General features: G+C 46.9%; 1 protein-coding gene across 1 annotated transcript in view; it reads right to left on the bottom strand.

The window, feature by feature from the left end:
- The window catches only part of LOC126210089 (bromodomain-containing protein DDB_G0280777-like), a 46,399-nt gene extending 39,554 nt beyond the window's left edge, over positions 1 to 6,845 (bottom strand). The window contains exon 1 of the mRNA XM_049939215.1: positions 6,764 to 6,845. The gene's annotated coding sequence lies outside the window, so the exon portion shown is untranslated. The remainder of the gene's footprint in view (positions 1 to 6,763) is intronic.
- Positions 6,846 to 15,678: the final 8,833 nt, after the last annotated feature.

Consider the following 15,678-nt stretch of genomic DNA (forward strand, 5'->3'; position numbering starts at 1 on the left):
CTACTACTGTATTTTCAGCACCTCTAACCAATTGACAATGGCCCGAGGTTGAAATTTTAGTGATGGATATTGCAATATATAATACAGTTTCTGGCGGATACGATGTTATTAAAAAATATAGGCTTGCGATTTATCACCTTACTCAGTGCAGGAATGGAACAGGATAGAAAATCGATAATACTGTTACGGTTTCCTCCACCATGCAGTCCACCCTGGCCCGGGGATTATACTGGAGGAATGGTCAGTATTCATGAATATTACAGGAACGCTCATGCGATGCAAAAAATACTAGTAAACGAGTGCTCTAAAATGCATACCTTAATAACTACGATTACTTATTCACATTCGAAACTTGAAGAAATCTCTTCTACTGCAATCTCTTTGCTTTCCGTAATCGGCAGGGGGTAGGGAGCTACTATGTCACATAATATGGAAAGTAAAGAGCTTGCAGTAAAAGAGATTTGTTTCACAGAATCGAAGGTCAATAAGTACTGATATCTATTAAGGTATGCATTTTAGAGCGCACATTTACTAGACCTGTTTTGCACCGAATTATTGTTCCTCTCATATCCCTGAGTATTCACATTCCTCGTGGTACGGCCGTCCGGTGTGGCCGAGCGGTTCTAGGCGCTTCAGTCCGGAACCGCGCTGCTACTGCGGCCGCAGGTTCGAATCCTGCCTCGGGCATGAATGTGTGTGATGTCCTTAGTTAGGTTTAAGTAGTTCTAAGTCTAGGGGACTGATGACCTCAGATGTTAAGTCCCATAGTGCTTAGAGCCATTTGAACTACCCTCGTGGGCCATCCTGTATGTGTAGATGTAGATGTGGCCCCTGTGCGTAGCTGCTCTTTGCAGCCCGCATTGTGTGCCGTGCGGTGAATTATCTCGAACTCAGGTAGGGTGTAATTACGAAGTGCCGTCCGTATCCGGTAGGAAGAGAGCGTTGCTTTCAGCTCCCGTGCGGCGGATGTGCGAAAGTGCGGCGCCGTTCCGGCCTGGTACGGAGCGACGTTTCGTACGTCGTCCTCAGGCGAGATTTTACGCCGCGCCAGTTCTGCACGTCCGCGGAAATCTCGCGCGCCTGTAACCCCGCTTTGACTGGCGGTTCTGAAGCGATCTCGCTGGGTGAAGGGTCACACCAAGTCTCGTCACAAAAGCTAGCGCCACACTTCTCCCGCAAAATGTTTGAAATGACGACATTCACACCAGCTGTCAGCAGAACGAACGTCAGCGTTGCGTCGGTCTTCCGTTATCTTGAAGTCGATGTTACGATCAAGTTGTAAGGCGCCCCATATTTGCAGATAAGGGCTCATTTTACTTTATTTCCAGTTTTGCTATTCCTCATACGTGAAGCATGTACGGAGTAAGGGTTCCCACGCTGGCTGGCAGAGGTGGTTGGCCATCTGGCGCTTTCAGAGCCAGTGCGATGAGAAGCCGATGCAGGAATCTCTCGTGTCGTCAGCAAAGAGATAAGTAGGGAAAATACATTTATTCTGGCGCAAATCAACTAATCGTCAGCAAACAGGTACATAGGGAGAGTACATTCATTCTGGGGCGAGTCAGGTAATTGTTATTAGCAAATATTTGCTAACAAAACTTGACTTTTGCCACTCAGCCATTAGGAGTGTTTGGGACATAAATACTATCTTTCAGTAATTTTACAATGCCAGGAAACGTTGATGTTAATAAATAAATGAGTAACTTTGGCATAACCGAAAATGTACGATTTTATACGAACTGTACGGATCGTACGCTCAAGTTACAGACTGTTTTTCCATAGTCGGCAGTCGGCGATAAGATGCCTTTCGATCTAGTCATGCGGTAGACCGAACTTTCGTACCGTTAACAGTTAGCTTATAATCAGTGTGAACGAGTTCACTTTACAGTGTTTCTTATATAAACGGGCCATAATGGCAACTTACGTAAAATCATTTGCAATCCCGCTTCATTACATAAAACATAGACAGTATACAGAATGAGATTTTCACTCTGCAGCGGAGTGTGCGCTGATATGAAACTTCCTGGCAGATTAAAACTGTGTGCCCGACCGAGACTCGAACTCGGGACCTTTGCCTTTCGCGGGCAAGTGCTCTACCATCTGAGCTACCGAAGCACGAATCACGCCCGGTACTCACAGCTTTACTTCCGCCAGTATCTCGTCTCCTACCTTCCAAACATTACAGAAGCTCTTCTGCGAACCATGTAGAACTAGCACTCCTGAAAGAAAGGATATAGCGGAGACATGGCTTAGCCACAGCCTGGGGGATGTTTCCAGAATGAGATTTTCACTCTGCAGCGGAGTGTGCGCTGATATGAAACTTCCTGGCAGATTAAAACTGTGTGCCCGACCGAGACTCGAACTAGGGACCTTTGCCTTTCGCGGGCAAGTGCTCTACCATCTGAGCTACCGAAGCACGAATCACGCCCGGTACTCACAGCTTTACTTCCGCCAGTATCTCGTCTCCTACCTTCCAAACTTTACAGAAGCTCTCCTGCGAACCTTGCAGAACTAGCACTCCTGAAAGAAAGTATATAGCGGAGACATGGCTTAGCCACAGCCAGGGGGATGTTTCCAGAATGAGATTTTCACTCTGCAGCGGAGTGTGCGCTGATATGAAACTTCCTGGCAGATTAAAACTGTGTGCCCGACCGAGACTAGAACTCGGGACCTTTGCCTTTCGCGGGCACTATACTTGCACTTTCAGAATCCGACGGCACTGCTATGGCTCTGCAAGGGGACATAAAAGTAGGAGAGCATCTCAGCACAACAGGCAGGAAGAATCCCTAAGCAGCGGCTCACTAAGTCATCTCAAGGACGGACTGGCTTAATTACTGCAAAACTCGGGCTGGCAAGCTTGGCCAGTAATACCGTACGACCCTTATACCACCACGTACGGACTCACCGGCTAAGCGAGGACATTTCTGGAGGTTTAGTGCGAGTGGGGGCTTCTTGCAACATTACGTCACACGGTCAAATGGTTCAAATGGCTCTGAGCACTATGGGACAACTGCTGTGGTCATCAGCCCCCTAGAACTTAGAACTACTTAAACCTAACTAACCTAAGGACATCACACACACCCATGCCCGAAGCAGGATTCGAACCTGCGACCGTAGCAGCAGCGCGGCTCCGGACTGGAGCGCCTAAACCGCACAGCCACTGCGGCCGGCTTACGTCACAGGTGGTCCCGTCCCAATGCGGCAAGCTCCTGAGTACTCATGGTAAGCTACGCTAGAAGCCGTGTAAACGACGCCAGTGGTTGGCAGAAAATAAGTGGGTCGGAGCGACATAGCTGCAGCAATCTGCTGGAAGGGTTTGGGACCGGCAACTGCCTGCAGAACGTTGCCTGCCGTCGTGTGTGAAGACGGAGGGCCTAGTGTTTGGTATTATGGCGTGAGGTTGTCTTCCTTGATTAACGTGTTGTCGCCTTACAGTGCAGCTGAATGCGAGGGATGTGAACATTTACAGTGCAGTGTGCTGAGTACAATAGAGGAACAGTTCGGAGACGATGACTGTCATTAAACAGCATCTGTGAGTCAATGGTTTGTGGACGGCACTGTTCCTGAAATGCACTGGCCCTCCCACAGTCCCTCGTCCAAAGGGAACACCAATGGGATGACTTAGGACGTTGTCTTCGATGCAGATCCCAGAATCCAAAATCACTATCTTCTCGTTTTGGCTCTTGCGACAGAATGAGCTACATTCCTCCACAGACATCAAGACACCTCATTGAACGTGTCTCCAGCAAGCCCTCACAGAAACGGACACGAGTCACGTTAATGTCCACTATTAAGTGTCCGAATGCTTTTTAGCAGATGATATTTACCCTGTAAGTCACCCTATGGTACTTTCTACACCAGTGGCCCTTCCTCCCTTGTCAGTCGCGAACGGTGCGCGGGAAGAACAGCTGTTGTGAGCTCCAATCTCTGTAATTTCATCTGCATGGTGTTTTCGCGACATGTTCGTAGGTAGAAGTGATACAGTATGGTTGAAAAGGTTGCGTTCAAATCGAAGGAAATGACAGAGGAGTCGTAACACAACTACTTTGGTGTAGGCGAGGTGCTTATAGTCTTGGAAGTAAGTCTGTCCTGAGCAACAACAAGCACAGTAAATAAACACGAGCTTTCAGTTCAGAAGAGATAATGTACTGTTTACTTAATAGTGTTTAACACAGTAGAAGGTATTCAAAAAGACTGCCACCGGATTCAGTACAGACGTAATTCTTTCGTAGAAAATTCTGGCGCACTACATCAAGTACCTGGCGAGAAGTACAGGGTGTACATAAAGTCCGAGAACACTTTCAATTATTTATTGCGCAAGAACCAAACATTGTGCAGATATCATACATATGTCATTTTGAAGAGAAACCATGAAAGTTTTTTTTTCATGTATACAACCACAGCGTAGTTCGGTAATTTGCCGATAGTCAGCGCTAGTCGCAAAAATCACGAGTTCAGGTGCGGAGCGAGCTTTCTGTGTGTTGGAGTTCATGAAATGATGTCCCCGATCACCAGATCTCACCCCGTGTGAGTTTTTTCTGTAGGGGCACATTAAAGATCTGGTGTATGTACCGCCTCTACCACGTGATGTAGCAGAGCTCCGGGAAAGAGTAGGGGAAGCGACTGCCAGAGTCGACGATGCCATGCTGGGACGGGTATGGCAAGAATTTGATTAAAAATATGGCATTTCAGTCTTTGATCGCTATTTTTTTTATTTTGAATAACCGGTTTCAGGCTGGCTGCCCATCTTCAGATCGTATATTGCATTTACAGAGTAGCCTGTCGGTACAGAACTATTGGTTCGCGAACCAGTAGTTCTGTACTGACAGGTTACTCTGTGTTGATTAGAAGGAGGCCAGCTAAGAGCCTGCAACCAACCTCTCTGCGTGCTAGGCACACTGGACCTATACCGGGAGTTAAAGTCTGCGGTTCGATTTCGTATGACACCAGGAGAACTCCCGTGGTTATCTCACTCATCCCGACTGCAAGTATGTACGTCAGGCTGATGATTGACATGGAGTGCTGCTATTCATGAACAGCATTCCAGGGAGTGATTTCCAACAGGATAACACTCACACACACATACCACTGTTGCAACCCAACATGGTGTACAATTGTCGACGTGTTGCCCTGGCCTGCTCGACCACCGTATCTGTCTCCAATCGAGCACATATGGGACGTCATCGGACAACAACTCCAGCATCCTACTCTGCAAATCACATTTAAGTGCCCGGCAGAGGGTTCATGGAACCTCCTTCATAACTCAGTATTATTCCAATCTCGTATAGTGCGCTGAAAGAACGAACACCTATACCCTTCCGTACGAACTCTGACGTCCTTTATTTGATCTTCAACATTTCACGGCCCTGTCAGCAACTGTATAAATATTAATTTTAATTTATAAAATCAACAGCCTCAGTTGCAAAGTTCACACTGATTTACCTAGGTTTCAGTCGGGATAACCCAACCTTCTTCAGAATAAAAGTAACTACCGATTGTCAATAGTGGACATCGTGAAGCTAAAACTACAAATCCATAAATTATCATCATACTGTAAAACTCATCTGAAAGTGCTTCGGTCCCACTTCACGATTGTGATGAGGCATCCACGAGTGCTGTACTGGAACGTTATCCCGACTGAAACCTAGGTAAATCTAGGTAAACTTTGTACTAAGGCTGTTGGTTTTTGAAATTAAAATTAACCTTATTCTATCAGCTTGGTGTGGCAACGGCCTTGCCACAGTGGATACACCGGTTCCCGTGAGATCACCGAAGTTAAGCGCTGTCGGGCGAGGCCAGCACTTGGATGGATGACCATCCAGCCGCCATTCGCTGTCGCCATTTTTCGGAGTGCACTCAGCCTCGTGATGCCAATTGAGGAGCTACTCGACCGAATAGTAGCGGCTCCGGTCAAAGAAAACCATCGTCGCGACCGGGAGAGCGGTGTGCTGACCACACGCCCCTCCTATCCGCATCCTCAGCTGAGGATGATACGGCGGTCGGATGGTCCCGATGGGCCACTTGTGGCCTGAAGACGGAGTGCTTTATCATCTTGGTCGTTTCGTCCTATATAGGTCGGCGTCAACAAAATATTTTCACATTCGGAGGAGAAACACGGTGATAGAAATTTCGTGAGAAGATTCCTCCGCAACGAAAAACACCTTTTTTTTTTAATGATATCCATCCCAAATCCTGTATCATTTCAGTGACACTCTCTCCCGTATTTCGCGATAATACAAAACGTCCAGCCCTTCTTCGAACTTTTTCTTTGTACTCTGTCAATCCTATCTGGTAAGGATCCCACACCGCGCAGCAGTATTCTAAAAGAGGGTCGACAAGCGTAGTCTCCTTAGTAGCTCTGTTACAAGTGTCCTGACGATAAAACGCAGTCTATGGTTCGCCTTCCGCACAACATTTTCTGCGTGTTCCTTCCAGTTTAAGTAGTTCGTAATTGTAATTCCTAGGTACTTAGTTGAATTTATGGCATTTGGATTTGACTGATTTATAGTGTAACCGAAGTTTAACGGATTGCTTTTAGCACTCATGTGGGTGACCTCACACTTTATTTAAGGTCAAATGCCAATTTTCGCACCATACCTTTATTAAATTTGACCCCTCACAAGATGTTTCTGGACGGTCTCTCGAAGTTTCAGGGTATGTGATATCCAGTAAGGGCGGTCATGACCGTGCTTCTGGAGACTCTAGGTCCCGCATCGCCACCATAGGGGGTACCTGGCTGTCCAGCGCAGGCAGTGTGCGGACTCACCTTGTCTGGAAGGGCGCCTCTAGTCTGGCTGTGTCCGCTGGTGGCAGCTCCTGCTCCTCCTGTTGACCCTCTCCGCGACCGACCTGGATCACGTCTGGGCGCCCGATTCGCCTCGCCCCCCTTATATACACGGCGGCTACTGCAGGTGCGGGGGAGTGGCAGGCCAGGGAGAGAGAGAAAGAGAGAGGAGGCCCGTCACGCGACGGCAAAAGAGCGGAGAAACGTGGGGGGAGGGGGAGGGGGAGGGGAAGGGCAGGAGGAGATGCAGTTCTGCAGGCGGCGGCAAGAAGCCGCGGCCACAGCAGGGCGTAGCGGGCCAGAGCACGGCTGAGCAGGGCTGAGCACTTTCGCTCCGGATGGCAGGCGGCGGCCGCTGCATCGTCCGCGGACCGGTCGGTCAGCTGCGGAGAGCCGCCGCCCATCGGGGTTGCCTGGGACCGCGGTGGCTCACGAGCGCAGCGGCGCGGTCTGGTCCAACATACGAGGGTCGTTCAATAAGTAATGCCTCCATTTTGTTTCCTCAGAACATATTTATTCTCAGGAGTCGTACTTTGGTAACAATATATACTACTGGCCATTAAAATTGCTACACCAAGAAGAAATGCAGATGATAAACGGGTATTCATTGGACAAATATATTATACTAGAACTGACATGTGATTACATTTACACGCAATTTGGGTGCATAGATCCTGAGAAATCAGTACCTCTGGCCGTAATAACGGCCTTGATACGCCTGGGCATTGAGTCAAACAGAGCTTGGATGGCGTGTACAGGTATAACTGCCCATGCAGCTTCAACACGGTACCACAGTTCATCAAGAGTAGTGACTGGCGTATTGTGACGAGCCAGTTGCTCGGCCACCATTGACCAGACGTTTTCAATTGGTGAGACATCTGGAGAATGTGCTGGCCAGGGCAGCAGTCGAACATTTTCTGTATCCGGAAAGGAGCTGCAACATGCGGTCGTGCATTATCCTGCTGAAATGTAGGGTTTCTCAGGGATCGAATGAAGGGTAGAGCCACGGGTCGTAACACATCTGAAATGTAACGTCCAATGTTCAAAGTGCCGTCAATGCGAACAAGAGGTGACCGAGACGTGTAACCAATGGCACCCCATACCATCACGCAGGGTGATACGCCGCTATGGCGATGACGAATACACGCTTCCAATGTGCGTTCACCGCGATGTCGCCAATTCGGATGCGACCATTACGACGCTGTAAACAGAACCTGGATTCATACGAAAAAATGACGTTTTGCTTTTCGTGCACCCAGGTTCGTCGTTGAGTAAACCATCGCAGGCGCTCCTGTCTGTGATGCAGCGTCAAGGGTAACCGCAGCCATGGTCTCCGAGCTGACAGTCCACGCTGCTGCAAACGTCGTCGAACTGTTCGAGCAGATGGTTGTCGCCTTGCAAACGTCCCCATCTGTTGACTCAGGGATCGAGACGTGGCTGCACTGTCCGTTACAGTCATGCGGATAAGATGCCTCTCATCTCGACTGCTAGTGATACGAGGTCGTCGGGATCCAGCACGGCTTTCCGTATTACCCTCCTGAACCCACCAATTCCATATTCTGCTAACAGTCATTGGATCTCGACCAACGCGAGCAGCACTGTCGCGATACGATAAACCGCAATCGCGACAGGCTATAATCCGACCTTTATCAAATTCGGAAACATGATGGTACGCATTTCTCCTCCTTACACGAGGCATCACAACAACGTTTCACCAGGCAACGCCGGTCAACTGCTGTTTGTGTATGAGAAATCGGTTGGAAACTTCCCTCCTGTCAGCACGCTGTAGGTGTCGCCACCGGCGCCAACCTAGTGTGAATGCTCTGAAAAGCTAATCATTTGCATATCGCAGCATCTTCCCCTTGTCGGTTAAATTTCGCGTTTGTAGGACGTCATCTTCGTGGTGTTGCAATTTTAATGGCCAGTAGTGTACATCAACATGTCTTGTCCATCTCCTATTTTTCTAGGCCGTACGTCAATGTCGTGGAAGAGCGTGTATTCCCTGCTGGTAAAAGCTCTTGTCCTCTAGGCGTGGCCATGTTTTCACTGCATGACTTACACTCTCGTCATCTTCAATGTGTGTGTCCCGTAGACGATGTTTAAGCGGCCCAAAGATATTTGTGCCAGGTCTGAACTGTAGGGTGGATGAGGCAATGATGTTCAACCCAATTTAGCGATGTATTCCCGCGTTCTCAGAATTGTGTGTGGGCGTGCATTATCGTGTTGGAGCAAAATTTCTGCTGGATCCTTGTCCGATCGAACACGTCGGAAACGGTTCTTGAGTTTATTCAGAGTCTTCACGCATGCCTCTGAATTGATGATTGACCCTTTTGGCATCACATCCACGAGAATGACGCAATCACAATCCCAGGAGATTCTCACCAAGGCCTTTTGCGGCAGAAGGGGTTGTCTTGAATTTCTTCGTTTATCGTAAATGAGGACTGCCTTTTTGTTTCCGGCGCGAAGTGGTGCACCCAGCTTTCATTCCCCGTAAGGATCTACGACAGAAAAGCCTCTCCGTCTCAAAACGTTCCAACAACTCAGATCTTGTGGTCCGCTGTGAGCATTCGTAGAACCCAGCGTCAGCATCTCTTTGAATATCCGACAGTCTCGCTTACTGCAGACGCACTTCCAATGCTCAAAAATGGTTTAAATGTCTCTAAGCAATATGAGACTTAACATCTGAGGTCATCAGTCCCCTAGACTTAGAACTACTTAAGCCTAAGGACGTCACACACATCCATGCCCGAAGCAGGATTCGAACCTGCGACCGTAGCAGCAGCGCTGTTCCGGACTGAAGTGACTAGAACCGCTCGGCCACAGCGGCTGGCCTTTCAATGCTGACCGACAACTGTAGAGCTATTTGTCGAGTGGTGATGCGCCGGTCGGCGCGAATAATGGCATCCGCACGATTCAACATGTCTGGAGTAGTGGCTGTGACGACGTCCCGAGAGTGGCCGGTTATGGAGCTCTTCTGCATTCCTTGAGGGTGCAACTTTAGTTTACCCATCGCTCAACTGTACTCTTATCAACTGCAGCATCGTCATACACTGCACATAAACGTTTATGGATGTTCACCACGGTTTCTTTTTCTGCACACGAGAATTCAATAATAGCACGCTGCTTGTAACGTGAGTCGTATGTAGACGCCATTTTGACGCTGTGCTACGGCTCTGCCATCTGCCACAACGGTTCGAAACCTCATCGGCGCACAGAACAAACATCAAATGTGAAGCACCAACAAGGACGTTCCTCTGTCTATATAAATGGCTCTGAGCACTATGGGACTCAACTGCTGAGGTCATTAGTCCCCTAGAACTTAGAACTAGTTAAACCTAACTAACCTAAGGACATCACAAACATCCATGCCCGAGGCAGGATTCGAACCTGCGACCGTAGCGGTCGTGCGGTTCCAGACTGCAGCGCCTTTAACCGCACGGCCACTTCGGCCGGCCTGTCTATATAAATGGTTTTTAAAAAAAATTGAGGCATTACTCATTGTACGACCCTCGCAATAAACGTCCTCGAGAGATAAAATCTCTGGCTGAACATTTGATACAAAACATAAGGAGCACATCAGATCATCTAAATACAGTACGAACCACTCAACATTTCCACTCGAGCTTGACAAGAATGTCATACGCCAAACACAATGGAAAACATACCGTATTGCAATTTTAAGCTCTGTTCCCGTGCGTGCACAATAATAATAACGAATTAACCATTTGTCCGTCTTTTTGCAGATACACAATTATTGTTTTGCTTTAATAACGAAACATGTTTCATCATAGTCGTGGCATTCTCAGTGGGCTTTTTCTTTTTCCTGAAATCAAAAACCAAACAGTGAAACAAACGACAGCTAAAAGGACATCAGAAACGTAAATTGTGCAGTGAAACGTCTGTCCAAGTCACAGCATCAGATGCAGATTCCACTGACGAGAAAACGAGGAAACGCTGTTAAAATTCCAGACATAATCCATGAGTAACAAACCACACCAAATAGTTCTCTGTACCTAAACCTCACATAAAATTTTTACATATGTCCACAGATTATTCTGCACATGCAAGCAACAACGAAAACACTTCTGGCATGCAAATTAAAACCGGCGACAACGCAGGAAAGCCAAATACAGCAATGGTAAGGCTAAGAAGGGGCATATGTCGCGATTTTACCGGAATATGTATTTTAAAGGGTGTGTGCAGTCGTTTCCCTGACCTCCCTTATGTTTGCAGCTTACATGCCATATTTTCAAATAACTTCCGGGAATTCAGCCAGCTGAGACTTTTTGCGATCGCCGATATTTCGGCGGAAGAACACCCCGCCATTTTCAAGGCAAACTGCAGCGGACAGGTGACGTACATGCAAATTCAAAACCTCGGTTCTCGGACTGAAGCAGAAAAGATAAACACACACAATGAACGCTAGTGCCACCAAAGATGACCAAAGTCAGAGATGTCGGTAGTGAGATTACGAACTCGCAGGTGAGGTAGCATTGACTCTGTCCCTCTGTTTTTTGACAAGAGAGAGAGCCGGATTCCAAACAGAGTTTAAACAAAAACCTCCATCCGTGTTAACGAGGTTTCTCACTAATTTAATCTCAACTGCCTCCTTAATAACACTGTCCCAAAAGCCGGACGTGCATGGCAGTATCTTGGTGTTATTATATAACATGGAGTGACCAGTATCCAAACAATGTTCGACAATAGCAGATCTATTTGGCTGCTGTAATCGTGTGTGCCGTTTATGCTTAGTACATCCGTCCTGATAGTTTGACCAATATATGCCATGCCGCAGCTACAAGGAATGCGATATACACCCGCCTTACATCGGGTGATTGATAAGTCTGAGTCAACACCTGAGTCTACTATCTTTTTGTCATATGTAGGAAATACTTCCAACAACATCGGTCGTATTTTGAAATACGATGTGAAATGTGTTTTCCGACCTCCATGTAAAATTAGAGTGCTTTTGAGTTCTGTTAAGGATGATGTTGGCCTGCGTAAGGCGGGTGTATATCGCATTCCTCGTAGCTGGGGCATGACATATATTGGTCAAACTATCAGGACCGTGGAGGACCGATGTGCTGAGCATAAACGGCACACACGATCACAGCAGCCAAGTAGATCTGCTATTGCCGAACATTGCTTGAATACTGGTCACTCCATGTTATATAATAACACCAAGACATTGGCATGCAGGTCCAGCTATTGGGACGGTATTATTAGGGAGGCAGTTGAGATTAAATTAGCGAGAAACCTCGTTAACAGGGATGGAGGTTTCTGTTTAAACTCTGTTTAAAATCCGACTCTCTCCCTTGTCAAAAAACAGAGGGGCAGTGTCAATGCTACCTCACCTGTGAGTTCGTAGTCTCACTATAGATAGCTATCACTTTGGTAATCTTTGGTAGCACTAGTGTTCAGTGTGTCTGTTGTATTTCCTGAACCGTGTGTTATCTTTCCGAGAACCGAGGTTTTAAATTTGCATGTACGTCGCTTGTCCGTTGCACTTTGCCTTGAAAATGGGGGGGGGGGGGGGGGAGGTGAGGTTCTCCCACCGAAATATCGGCGGCCACTGAAAGTGTTTTATACGCCACGAGAAACTCAGGTCTCACATGCCGTATTAATTTACACTTGGGGTGGATTTCGATTTGCGGCCACAGAACACACGCTATATAAGTAAATGATAATGCGCATAAGCTATTTAAATAACAACAAAATCCGATGTAATATATTTCTTACCCTAAATAAAATCTTTGTTTTATGTATTTCAGCAAGAATCACTGAGGATACTATAACTGTGATCAGAAATGTTTGGGTATTAAAACAAAATAATAATTCTGTACATCCAAATAGGTGGACCCACTACAACAGAAAAATATGTGAACATCATAAAAATCAGTAAGAACATAAGAACAGACGTCTGCTCCCTTTTCAAGAAAATTACCATGTACACAAAGCATTAACCTACAATAAACGGTGATCACACAAATATTGCTAACCAAATACTATACAGCGTGTTCCAGGAGAAATGGTCGATATTAAGATATATGACAAAAGTGACTACTTGAAGCATAAAATTCTAGTAAATGTGGGCTCTAAAATGCATTCGTTAACAGCTATGAACACTTGCTCAGTACAGGAGATTTGTTTTAAAGTAGTGAAGATGAACAAGTACTCATGGCTCTGAAGGCATGCACTTCAGAGTAAATGCTAACTGAACATTTTTATCATGTTTTGTCGGTATTGCCAAAAATATGGAAAGCAAAGAGCTTGCAGTAGAAGATGTCTTAAAGAATGCATTTTACAGCCCTTGTTTATTGGACTTTTTCGATTCGAATGATCGATATTCTTGTCATATACTTGAATATTAACCATTCCCACTTGATCACTCAGTGTAAAATAATTGAGAAAATCAAGTAACGAAAGAAAGCTTTTCCTTTCCCATCCCTTACTTTCTCACACTTTACCTCTCCCCATTTCATTTCACCTCTTGTTTCTCCATTCGACTACTTTTGCATTCATTATCCCGCAATGACTCATCCCTATCCCCCTACCACCATCCCATATACTCACGATTTGCTTCTTCAACTCAAACACTGCACCTTCATGTGTCTCTCTTACACATTAAGCAAATATGGAGTAATGTAATGTAACGCCATAAAACATATAAGACGGACAGGGAAAGAACCTTTTTAGTTCAAAGGAAAATTAGTTCTAAAACTGCTAACACTGTCGCCAAAGGAATTAATACTTCGACAACGTGTATCCAGACGGCACTCCTGATGTGAGCGGAAACCAAGCAATAAATACCGTAGCCAACGGCCTTGCCGCAGTAGTAACACCGGTTCCCGTCAGATCACCGAAGTGAAGCGCAGTCGGGCTGGTCCAGCACTTGGATGGGTGATCATCCGGTCTGCCGAGCGCTGTTGGCAAGCGTGGTGCACTCAGCCCTTGAGAGGCAAACTGGGGAGCTGCTTGATTCAGAAGTAGCGGCTCCGGTCTCGTAAACTGACGTACAGCCGGGAGCGCGGTATGCTGGCCACATGCCCCTCCACGTGCACATCCAGTGACGCCTGTAGTCTGAGGATGACACGGCGGCCGGTTGGAACCGTTGGGCCTTACAAGGCCTGTTCGGACGGAGAAAAACAGACAATAAATACCGTAAGTAAAATCAACGTTTCTTGTAAGCAAATATTTTTCGACGTAGAAAGTATGCCATATATAAATATCTCTCCCTACACTCCACTGAAAATACACAACTGGCCATTAAAATTGCTACACCACGAAGATGACGTGCTACAGATGCGAAATTTAACCGACAGGAAGAAGATGCTGTGATATGCAAATGATTAGCTTTTCAGAGCATTCAGACAAGGGTGGCGACACATAAAACGTCCTCACATGAGGAAAGTTTCCAACCTATTTCTCATACACAAACAGCAGTTGACCGGCGTTGCCTGGTGAAACGTTATTGTGATGCCTCGTGCAAGGAGGAGAAATGCGTACCATCACGTTTCCGACTTTGATAAAGGTCGGATTGTAGCCCATCGCGATTGCGGTTTATCGTATCACGACATTGCTGCTCGCGTCGGTCGAGATCCAATGATTGTTAGCAGAATATGGAATCGGTGGGTTCAGGAGGGTAATACGGATCCCAACGACCTCGTATCACTAACAGTCAAGATGACAGGCATCTTATCCGCATGGCTGTAACGGATCGTGCAGCCACGTCTCGATCCCTTAGTCAACAGATGGGGACGTTTGCAAGACGACAACCATCTGCACGAACAGTTCGACGACGTTTGCAGCAGCATGGACTATCAGTTCGGAGACCATGGCTGCGGTTACCCTTGACGCTGCATCACAGACAGGAGCGCCTGCGATAGTGTACTCGACGACGAACCTGAGTGCACAAACGGCGAAACGTCATTTCTTTTCGGATGAATCCAGGTTCTGTTTACAGCATCACGATGATCCCACCCGTGTTTGGCGACATCGTGATGAACGCACATTGGAAGCCTGTATTCGTCATCGCCATACTGGCGTATCACCGGGCGTTATGGTATAGGGTGGCATTGGTTACACATCTCGGTCACCTCTTGTTCGCATTGACGGCACTTTGAACAGATGAACACATTTCACAGCTCTACCGCTCATTCGATCCCTGCGAAACCCTACATTTCAGCAGGATAATGCACGACCGCATGTTGTAGGTACTGTACGGGCCTTTCTAGATACAGAAAATGTTCGACTGGCCAGCACATTCTCCAGATCTCTCACCAATTGAAAACGTCTGTTCAATGGTGGCCGAGCAACTGGCTCGTCACAATACGGCAGTCACTACTCTTGATAAACTGTGGTATCGTGTTGAAGCTGCATGGGCAGCTGTACCTGTACACGCCATCGAAGCTCTGTTTGACTCAATGCCCAGGCGTATCAAGGCCGTTACTACGGCCAGAGGCGGTTGTTTTGGGTACTGATTTCTCAGGATCTATGCACCCAAATTGGGTAAAAATGTAATCACATGGCAGCTGTAGTATAATATATTTGTCCAATGAATACCCGTTTATCATCTGCATTTCTTCTTGGTGTAGCAATTTTAATGGCCAGTAGTGTATTTCACTAAAACGAATGTAGTTGTCGAAAAAAACGCGCATTTTCCTGTAGCTGCAGAGACAGAATTTAAGTACCTTCAGTGGTTGAAGAGCAACTACTGACAACATGACCATACAGCTGAAGATAGAATAGCATCTGTCCAGAAATCAGCACGGATGTAGAAAGCACCGCCCGTGCGAAACTCGCACGATATCCTGGGAACAGGTATGAAGGGCAACACGCACACTCCATATTCTTAGATTTCCGGAAAGCGTATGACATAGCGTCGCACTGCAGACTCT

This window comes from Schistocerca nitens, chromosome 10 (assembly GCF_023898315.1).
Source record: "Schistocerca nitens isolate TAMUIC-IGC-003100 chromosome 10, iqSchNite1.1, whole genome shotgun sequence".
NCBI classification, from domain to species: Eukaryota; Metazoa; Arthropoda; class Insecta; order Orthoptera; family Acrididae; genus Schistocerca; species Schistocerca nitens.